We start from the raw sequence: 9,969 nt of genomic DNA, 5'->3' as shown, positions 1-9,969 counted from the left end.
GGCCCGAAAGCATACAGTTCGATGCCTATTAGCCAAAATTCTACGAGCAGCATCGACCATAAACATAAAGATGATGGCAAAAACTGGGTCAACACACAACGGCCATGTTCTGAAGCTGAGACGGCCTCACGCGATGGGTGCTGACCCCCCAGGTACGCTCAGGAGTCAGCTGGTCGTCGCAATAGAGGCGGACACACCCCCATTCACCCAATCAGGCAATACAGACTGACCGTTCGAGCTAATGTGCCCGTCTTATTACATGCGTTTGTGAAAGTCCCTGGGAAGTGCTGGACATTTGGAAATATTGTTGTGTAATGTTACATCAGTCTTTTTTGCACATGGCCTTTTGTGCAACATCAGTGTTAGCCAAAAGGTGTGGCAAATAGCCACTCCTGTTGTGCGTTAGCTGGAGTTTTTATATCTATTGTATGTCTTCTGTACCGCCTTCCCTAGTAAATAGGAGCGTCTGAGATGCAGACATGCATCCTGAATCATCATTATACAACCATAATCATTTCATCTACATATGACAATCCCACCATACATAATAATAAAAAGAAGTACACACAATTAAAACTTGGCAAAACAATGTTCAAAATGGAAGCAGAGTTAACAGCACTTAAGTAAGAGCTGCGCCGCTTCTGTCGCCATCTCCAATCACCTCAGGTCTACCAATAAAACCCAAAGATCAGGGTTAAAGACATGAGTGAGACGGCCCACTGAGGAGCAGCAGCGGTAAACGCACCACGTGCACGGCTGTGGCACGACAAACACCAAGTCATCAAATGCTTTTCACCAAACACACGCGCTGAAACGCTGATGCACAAAAAAAAAACATTCAGGGGGATCTCCGTGATCGAGGCTGCTGCGCGTGTTCAAAGAATCGTAGACGATGAATGATAGCATGCTTATTTGTGTGTGTGTGTGTGTGTGTATGTGTGTGTGTGTGTGTGTGAGAGAGAGAGAGATAAGGCTGTCTAGTGCTGTTTTCACCTTACATTGTTTTGAACTGTAACATGTTGAGGTCTGTATTCAGCCCCCCCCCCCCCCCCACACACACACACACTTCAAAGAACACGTGACTGTTTGATGTGAAGTTCACAGAGAGAGACTCTCAAGTGGGCCACAAAGGGGAATCTCTGAAGGTCCCCCCCCCCCCCACCACCACCTCTTCAGCAGGGATGAAACGAACAGAACCCCACACGAGTGGAAGGGTTAAAAGGTTTTTCAGATCACCGCTGGTTTTTAGTCCTGGAGACATTTTACAGTTTGTTTTGTGGAGCCTGTGCGCGTCAACGCTTCGGTCGGGTTGGTCTCCGTGGACAGAAGATATATTAAAAGGAGCGTCTCAACTCCTCCGAAGGTGGGAATATTCGATGGGGAAGATAGAACGCCTGCCACCAGCCGTCACCGCTTCCTCTCACCGAAAACTCCCCGACATTTTGGTAAATGTCACAGCTTTACATCACTCCTGGTGGTCCGCTGCAGACGCTGCCATTCATGGGTAATTAGGCAACATCTGCAGCGTGTCCTTCCACGCACGCGAAGGTGGAGAAGAAAGGAAAGAAAAATATAGGACTGAAATAAAACGGGATGAAATGAAACTGTGACACACTCAAGGGGACGCTGGAGGATTCGAGTCGCTCACAGCCCTCGTCTCTACCCGCTCCGTCCTCTTCTCACCAGCCACAATAGATATTTGTTCTCGATGGGAGGCCAACACCGATTACACAAACACTGTGGACACACGCCCCCCCCATCCCTCCTCGCACACCAATTACTGTAATTGTTGGCTCGCACGGTAGAGAAGCAACGTGGCGAATTTGTACACGCGAACGCACGCCATCTATAAATCACCAGCTGACCTGCTCAACCTGCTATCAGTTCCATCTTATTTACAGTGTCGGCGCTGCTGACACAGGTGCCCGTTCAGAGCCTCGCTCATCCGGGCAGAAGCCGGAGTGATTAAGCATTTTTTCGTGGGAGCCTCTTTATCTGACCTCGTGTTGACACCGCAGGCCGCGCTACTGTCAATGTCTTTGTTTTCCCAAGGGCCCCACAAGCTCCGCGCCTCTCGACTTTGTCAGGATTTTCTGGCTAAGATACTAATCTGCCTTCCATCAAGATTGCAGCGGGCGTCTCTTTTGTTTGGTTTGTGCTGTGTGTGTGTGTGTGTGTGTGTGTGTGTGTGTGTGCAGGGGAAAAGCATCCTGGGTATTATCTCCATTTCAGGATAGACCCGTCCCTTCCTTGTGATACAGTATCAAAACAACACGATACAGTCGCACCCCACCCTGTTCCTCAAACCAGCACTGCTGACGAGGTTATTCTGCCGCCCCCAAATCTCAATTCACGCTTTCTGTCAACACTCATTTTTTTCACAGGGTTTTTAAATAAAAAAAAAGTCTCTCCAGTTTAGCCAGTTTGTGAACAGGGAAAAGCGGCTCAAAGCGCCGATTCACAAACACGCTGTGGAAACGACTGTTGGCGAAACCTAAAACTGTTAGCTGACCCTCCCCGGGCTGATTGCCCTCTGGCTCTTGGTGACCATTGTTTGACCGGGGCAGTGACATCTGCTTACAATGTTTCCAAAGTGGGGAGCGGTGCGCACGGAGAGGCAGAAACCCAAACACACTCCGAACATCGGCGGAACAAACAAACGGCGGCGCACATTCTGGTGGAGCTGCGTGGAAAAGAAAGCAAACAAGCAGTTTATGTGCGGGAAGAACTCAAATGTTACACTGAACATGCATATTGAAACGCCATTTGCAGCCAATTTACAGACAGGCAGTTGTGTAAGTATATGTAATTAAGAGGTTTTACGAAGCGGCACTGTTGTAAAAAATACCACTAACTACACACACACACACCACACACACACACACACACACACACACAGAGTTCCATGGCCTTTAAAGATGTAAGGACTAGCCAAAAAGTCCTCATTTTGTTAGTAATATGCATATTTTGGCTTCCTTCAAGGTATAGATGTAGCCTGACAAGACAGGAGAGCCTCAGGGCAGTATGTCACCTCTATAAATTAGAGAGAAGAGACAGCAGGAGTGGCCAGGTAGTGAGAGAGAGGGAAGGAAACTGCAGCTTCAAAGAGCTATTGGCCTGGGGGGGTCAAACACTCTTCGTTAAATCCTTGCCTTGCGGGTAGAGTCACATGCGTAGGACCCTAACGGGAGGCGAGAAGAATGCTCAGATTAGAGGGAGTCGTCGACGCAGGAGCGGATGAAAAGGAGAAGGGATGCTGTGGGAATCCTCCCTCTGTAGTTTTCACACCGGCTTCCTGTTGTCACCGCTCACGTTTCCCGTCCCAGAGGAACGCCTCATTCCCCGCCGCACAACCCTCGCCTTTGTGTTTACCTCCCGTCCTGGTTTTTTTTTTTGCTCCACGTATCTTCGCTCCGCAGAGGTTAATGTGGTTGGCTGAAGTCACAAATGGGTGAAGAAAAGCTTCAGAAGCCTTTTCTTTTCAAAACCCACCTGGTAAAACTCGCTTTCCCGGACTGTTGGACTGGGGATGCTGCCCGTGAGAGAACTGGTAACCTTTATTTAATTCGCTTTATTCGTCGGGGACTCCACCGCGCCAATCCCATTAAGATAAGAAGGGCACCAGCCGGAGAAGGCCATGCGCATGTGAGTGCGTGTGGCTGTCTGTCTCTTAGCCCTGCCATGCAGGGGCATGAGGACTTGTCCAGGGTGTCCCCCCACCTCCCACCCGAAGGCAGCTGGGACATGCTCCACTCTGGCTGCCCTGTTAGGCGTTAAGTGTTCTGCCATCCAGGCCTCATCTTTTACTCTACGAATTCTGTAAACTTCAACTTCAAGCATAAGGGGTAACGGGGGGGGGGATCTCAGCGGCCCCCTTACACCACCGCCTTCTGGCACTGAACGCCTTTCTTGTCCCGATCAGACAGCTTTAACATACCACTGAATGCCTTTTTGTGGTTGGAAGAATGTGCGAATAAACTGCGATTGGTGTCCCCATATCGGATTCAGTAACAACAATGTGTGGTTACAGGTTACAGCTGACTGGCAGCAACCTTGAATGTTTTCTGGGTAAGTAGGTCCAGCATGGGCCCCTAGCAAGTAGGAGGCCCAGCCAAACAATAGGAGCCAAAGGGAAAGAGTGGCGGAGAGGGTCCTCCAACCTCGGCAGCCAAAACTAGGTCTTCCATTCACTGAGCTGTTCTCCGTGAACAATGGGAGCTGGATGGGAGCGACTTGGTAAAGACAGGCCCGCCGAAGGCCATGCTGTGATCGCTGGGTGCCAGGCGAGCGCAAGCACCAAGCTGAAGATGTGTTACGTGTTACTTTGAGAGCCGCTTGTCTGCATGAGCGCACAAACAAATATGCACTGGTGACGCACTTAATCAGGAAGACAAACGAGGGACAAGAAGGACTCTTCTGTTCAGCTCGTCCCCACCGGTCGTCCGCTCTGCTGTAGCGCACGTTCGGTGACGTACGAGTACATGAACAGTATGTCCTGAGCAGTGTGGACAGAGACAGTGGGCTGTGTGGACATTGTCAGCGAGTCAATCAGCAAGTCCCAGGAACACACAGCCTCCCATTGTGCTCCACTGGGAGAGACTGGAGGGACTGGATATTTCATACTGGGCAAGGGAGGGAGGATGGGAGAGAAACCTTTCCTTCTTTCCTTCTTTCCTTCCTTCCGTCCTTCAGTGAGGGATGCGACCTGTGCGCGTGTGGACGTGACGGGATGGGGAGAAAAGAAACGGGGAGCGATCCCACCCCTCCTCAGACAAAAGGCGCAGATGGCCGGCCCTCCTCAATTTTAGGGTGGGGTGGGGTGAGAAGACACATGCGAAGGAGCGCCGTGCCCTCCCATGGAGTTCATTCCAGCCCCCCAGTATAAGAGATGGCGGAGAGGGGGGCCCCCGCTTATAACAAGAAGAGCTTGGCGACAAAGCAGGAGAGGGAGAAGGAGCCGAGCTTTAGGTAATTTAAGTAGAATTCCAAGTGTCGGCAGAGGTGACTCCTATTCGCGCCACTGCCCCCCCCCCCCCCCCCACTGAGCTCAGTGCAGACAGGCGCCTTGTTTCGTTAATTTAAGTCTCTTCAGATAGCGCTCTAGTTTCAGGAGCTCCCAGTTCGGCGGCGATAACCCGGTCAAACTGCTGGCGAGACGGCAGCGCTCCGTCGTGTTCGTTTGGGCCACGTCAAAAACATGTCAGCATACTTTCCCTGGGCGGGGTTTGATTAAGGGCGCCGCTGCTGAGGGATAATCTGCAGGTGATTATCTGCAGCAGATAGGGACGGGCCGAGCAGAGCCACATTCATAATTCCTATGTAATACACAGCACTTAGTCCCTTTGACCCAATGACCCATATCCTGTCTTGTAGAAAGGGGGGTGATATTGTGATACTGAAAGGCTTACAATGGCTTATCTGGAGGGACCTTGGGCACAGTGAGGCGCTTGTCAGCCCACTCTAGATTCAGGGGGATTTGACCACAATGTATGCATTCTAAAGGGCAGTGGGATGTATGTAGGCGCCCATGGCAGCTGTCCCATACGCAGGCATGGCAGAGAGTGGAGGCTTGTGTGTGCGAGAACAATGGCAGGGCGCAATGTTTGCAAGGCTAAGTGTGTGTGTGTGTAAGGACAGAAAAAGCAGGGGACAATTTTGTTGGCGCGTCCGAGGGAGCATGTTGTGTTCGCGCGTGCGACGCCGCGAAGTCGAGTCAAATGTAAAGGAAAAATTGTGCTGAAGTGTTTGAATGTGAAAACGTGCAGCGACTGAAGACGCAGAGAGGTTTCTGCTGTATCTGTGCGCACGTGTGTGATGTGCGACAAAGTGCAGACTGAGGCTTTAAACAGGAAAACTGTAATTGTGTGCGTGTTTAGGTCAGAGTTAGGGCTAGGTTTGGGCCTTTAGTTGTGATGGGTTAGAGAAAGGAGCCATTGTGTCTATTAAAGTCCTCACAAAGATAGAAATACATGCGGATAAATCTGAAGAAACCCCCCATCCTTCTGTCCATCTTCTCATTTCACTCCTCTGGTCACATTTCTCTCTCCCCGACTTGATTGTTAATCTCTCCGACAGCACATGAGTGCAAGAAAAAGCCTCCCACCCCCCTAAAAAAGTTCTTACCCCCCCAATTGCTGTTGTCCTCTCTTTGGCTCTAGACCAAAGACAGCGAGATGTTAAAGGGTTAGAGGAGGCCTGTTCTCAGGGCCACAGTTCTCAAGGCGGCAGGAAATTACCCAAGTTGTCTCCCAGTAATCCCTTTTTGATATCAGCCTTTGGGGCGAGCGGGTGGGAGAGGATTTAGAGGTGGGGGGTGGGGGGGGGGGCGCTCCGGCGCCTGCCTGTGACGCAGGACTGCAAATGAACGGCGTTCTGAAAACCGGCGGCGCCACCGAGAAGTGACTGACGAGGTCTTCCTGCAGCAGAACCCACGTCAAATGTGAGAGGAATCCCCCCCTCCCCCGTTTATTCTACGTTCATTTGATCAGAACCACCCGTGAAGACAGAAACACACAGCTGAGCACCTTTGCAAACTGCTTTTAAGGCTGTTGTGGGGACCCCCAACGTGGCGCTGGAGGTTCAGGGACTATTGATGCTCTCGGGTGGATCAAACAAGCCCGTCCAGACAGGAAAGTACGCAAAGAAACGACGCTCGGGCTGCGTCGAACGTGTCGAGAAGTTGAATTCAACACGAAAAACAAGTCAAAGCGCCCATTCGGAGGCGCGCTTCCCCGCACGCCCAAAAAAAGCCCGATAAGGACGGACTGGCGCTGATAACGAGGAGGAGGTTCCGTCTGCGTTCTCGGCCATTAATCAGTGTCACTTAAGGGAACCCAAGCACCCCATTAGCGTTCCACTGCAGAGATAGTGGCTGACACAAAGAGGAGGTCAGCCCACGAGGCACGGCTCATAGCAGCATTGTTGGATGACCCCCCCCCCCCCCCTTTATGGCAGATGCACCCCTTTTACAAGGGAGCTGGGCTTCTGTCTTGCTTGTCCTCCCCGACGCCCCTGCCCCCCTGATTTATCTGGGTGTGGTGGACTTGCATAAAGGAGGGAGGAAGAAACAACGTGAGAATAGACAGAACAAAGAAAACAATATAGTGTTTGCAGTTAAACCCCCCCCAGAAATCACCTCACACTCCGGCTGCTTGTGCAGTAATGAGGAAGAAAAACCTGCCAGTATTTACTGGACATAGGGAAGCAAGTAGAGACAATCTGAGGTCGTTTAGTGCTGTTCTGAGAACTAACCTCCTCCCCTCCCTCTCCTCTCCTCTCCTCTCCTCCTCCTCTCCCCTCCTCTCACCTCCTCTCCTCTCCTCCCTCTCCTTCTCTCCTCCCCTCTCCTCTCCCCTCCTCCTCTCCTCTCCCCTCCCCTCCTCTCCTCACCTCTCCTCTCCTCTCACCTCCTCTCCTCTCACCTCCTCTCTCCTCTCCTCTCCTTCTCTCCCCTCCCCTCCTCTCCTCTCCACCTCCTCTCCTCTCCCCACTTCTTTCCTCACCTCTCCTCTCCCCTCTCCTTCTCTCCCCTCCCCTCCTCTCACCTCCTCTCCTCTCCTTCTCTCCTCCTCTCCTCCTCTCCTCCTCCTCCTCTCCTCTCTCTCCTCTCCTCTCCCCTCCCCTCCCCTCCCCTCCTCTCCTCTCCTCTCTCCCCTCCCCTCCCCTCCCCTCCTCTCACCTCCTCTCTCCTCCTCTCTCCTCTCCCCTCCTCTCCTCCTCTCTCCTCTCCTCTCACCTCCTCTCCTCTCCCCTCCTCTCCCCTCCCCTCTCCTCTCCCTCTCCTCTCTCCTCTCCTCCCTCTCCTCTCCTTCTCTCCTCCCCTCTCCTCTCCTCCCCTCTCCTCTCCTCCTCTCCTCTCCCTCCCCTCCTCTCCTCTCCCCACCTGTCTCTCCCCCCCACTTCTCCCCCCCACCCTTCCCCACCTGTCTCTCCCCCATAGCTGTGCACTGACCTCTGACCCGCTGAGTGACCTCTGTATAACTCGAGTATTTGCACAGGTGATTTTCCCTCAGGTAACATTGACAGCATCAGATGCTCAGTAGAACCTGGATCTCTCTGGTGGAGACGTCCAAACCGTCCCGCCACCGTCTTCAGCCCCACACCACCAATCAGTGCCAATCTGAGCTGAGATCAGCAGCATTTGGGCCTTTCTGTGTTTCCTTCCTGCCGCCTGTGATAAGAAGGTGAGAGGTCGACGTGCACGCTTGGCACAGGGCTGGAGATCTCATGATCTCATGAGAGTCCTGCTCTTTTTCCCAGTAACGTGGATCCACTTTTGCAGCTTTCTGAAGCAACAGGGTTCTTGGCGAGATCAGATCTGCTCAGTCTGATTCAGGTGTTGCCCTGAACCGAGGTTGCATATTAACCTTTGACTACATAAGTGGATCCCCTATCGTAAATCCTCCATATATTATGTTTTAATTATTGATCGCTCCACATTGGAGCTTGATTGATTTAGCAGAGGAAATAGGACGTTATTGATCGTGAATTGAGGACTACATCTCCAAAGGTCCCCAAAGAAGGCAGATCTCAGGCTGCAGTCAGACGTTTGTGACAGAGACGTCTAGAAATGACATAAAGCAGCGCATCAAGAGGTAAGAGAAGAAATAACATCGCAGTGTGTGTGAGGAACGCCTCGCTGCCTTCACACACACACACACACGTCTAGATTGTTGAAGGCTGCAAAGAAGCTTCCCATCTGTTTCCCTGAGCTGAATCAGTGGGCGCTCCTGCATTTGCTGTTGTAGCTCACCGTTAGCATGTTGGCATGTTAGCTCCACCCTGGTTACCCAGAATCCTTTGGGCTTTGCAGTTTTGTCCCCTTCTCTCCTTTTGTTAACGATAAACTGAAGCATGGAGGCGGCGGCCGTGGGTGTCCAGTACAGAACCATAAACCAGACCCTGCATCTACACTAGTTCCTGTTTCATATTTTAAAAAGTAGCTGCAAAGACAGAAGTTATAAAAAAAAAACAACTTTATCAGCAGTTATTGTTTCACAAAATCAGAACAATACTCCTCTCAAGGAGGGAAAACAACAGGTTGAGATCAGGGAGATTGGGGGGAAAAAAGACCCAAAACACATTAGATAAGTTACAAAAAACCCCCCAAAAAACTCTTGGAGTCTTCTGGATTCCTCAACCCCTGACCCACACAGGCTTCTGTCCCTGGAGCGGCGGCGCCGACAGCAGCTATTTAAAGGCTGGCTGATCGTGGAACGGAAGCCAGGTGCGTCTGGTTGCAGGTATTCAGCACAGCTGGCCTCGCGCTTCCTCCATCAGAGGAAGAGAAACAGCAAAATGGGAGGCTGGAACATTCCGACCCCCTCCGCCACGGGCTGCCTCTTCAGCGCCATTGTTCGACCATTGTTGAGGGCTCTTTTGTGCCCTCCGCCCTTGAGTGTGGAGGCTGGAGCGGCCCGAGCAGGTCCACCAGCTCAGCACATTTCCAGTTGCCCCTTTTCTCAGGAGATCTCAGAACACGCGACGGCCTTCGGTGACTTTACGGACGAGAGGAATATCAAGGAATATCAAGGAATTTTGAAAGTCCGACGGACGCTGAAGCCACACGTGCACAACAGACCTCCGTCAACCAGTCAGGATCCAGATTGACCTTTTTTAACACACAAAAACTTCTGTGTGTGTGTGTGTGTGTGTGTGTGTGTGTGCTTCAGCTCCAATCTCTAATTCATCCCAGTGGCATCTGGGAATCACTGCAGTCCCTGCGGGCGGCGGGGGGACGTCTAGTCGGGGCTGTTGAGGTGGGGCAGAGGGGTTGTTTGAGTGCAAGGGGGGGGGGGGTCGCCCTTAAAAAACAGGCCTATCATGGCTTCCACACTCCCCCAGCAGAGCATCCATCTGGACCTATTGTTGTGACAGTCACAGCGTGGCGCTGTCTGGAGCCCCCCCCACCCCCCGCCCCCCCACTCCAACATCGTGCCACAGTAGCTGGGCTATGCTAACAAGCGCGCT

The sequence above is a fragment of the Takifugu flavidus genome, chromosome 6 (assembly GCF_003711565.1).
Source record: "Takifugu flavidus isolate HTHZ2018 chromosome 6, ASM371156v2, whole genome shotgun sequence".
Lineage (NCBI taxonomy): Eukaryota > Metazoa > Chordata > Actinopteri > Tetraodontiformes > Tetraodontidae > Takifugu > Takifugu flavidus.
This window is presented reverse-complemented; position numbering follows the sequence as displayed.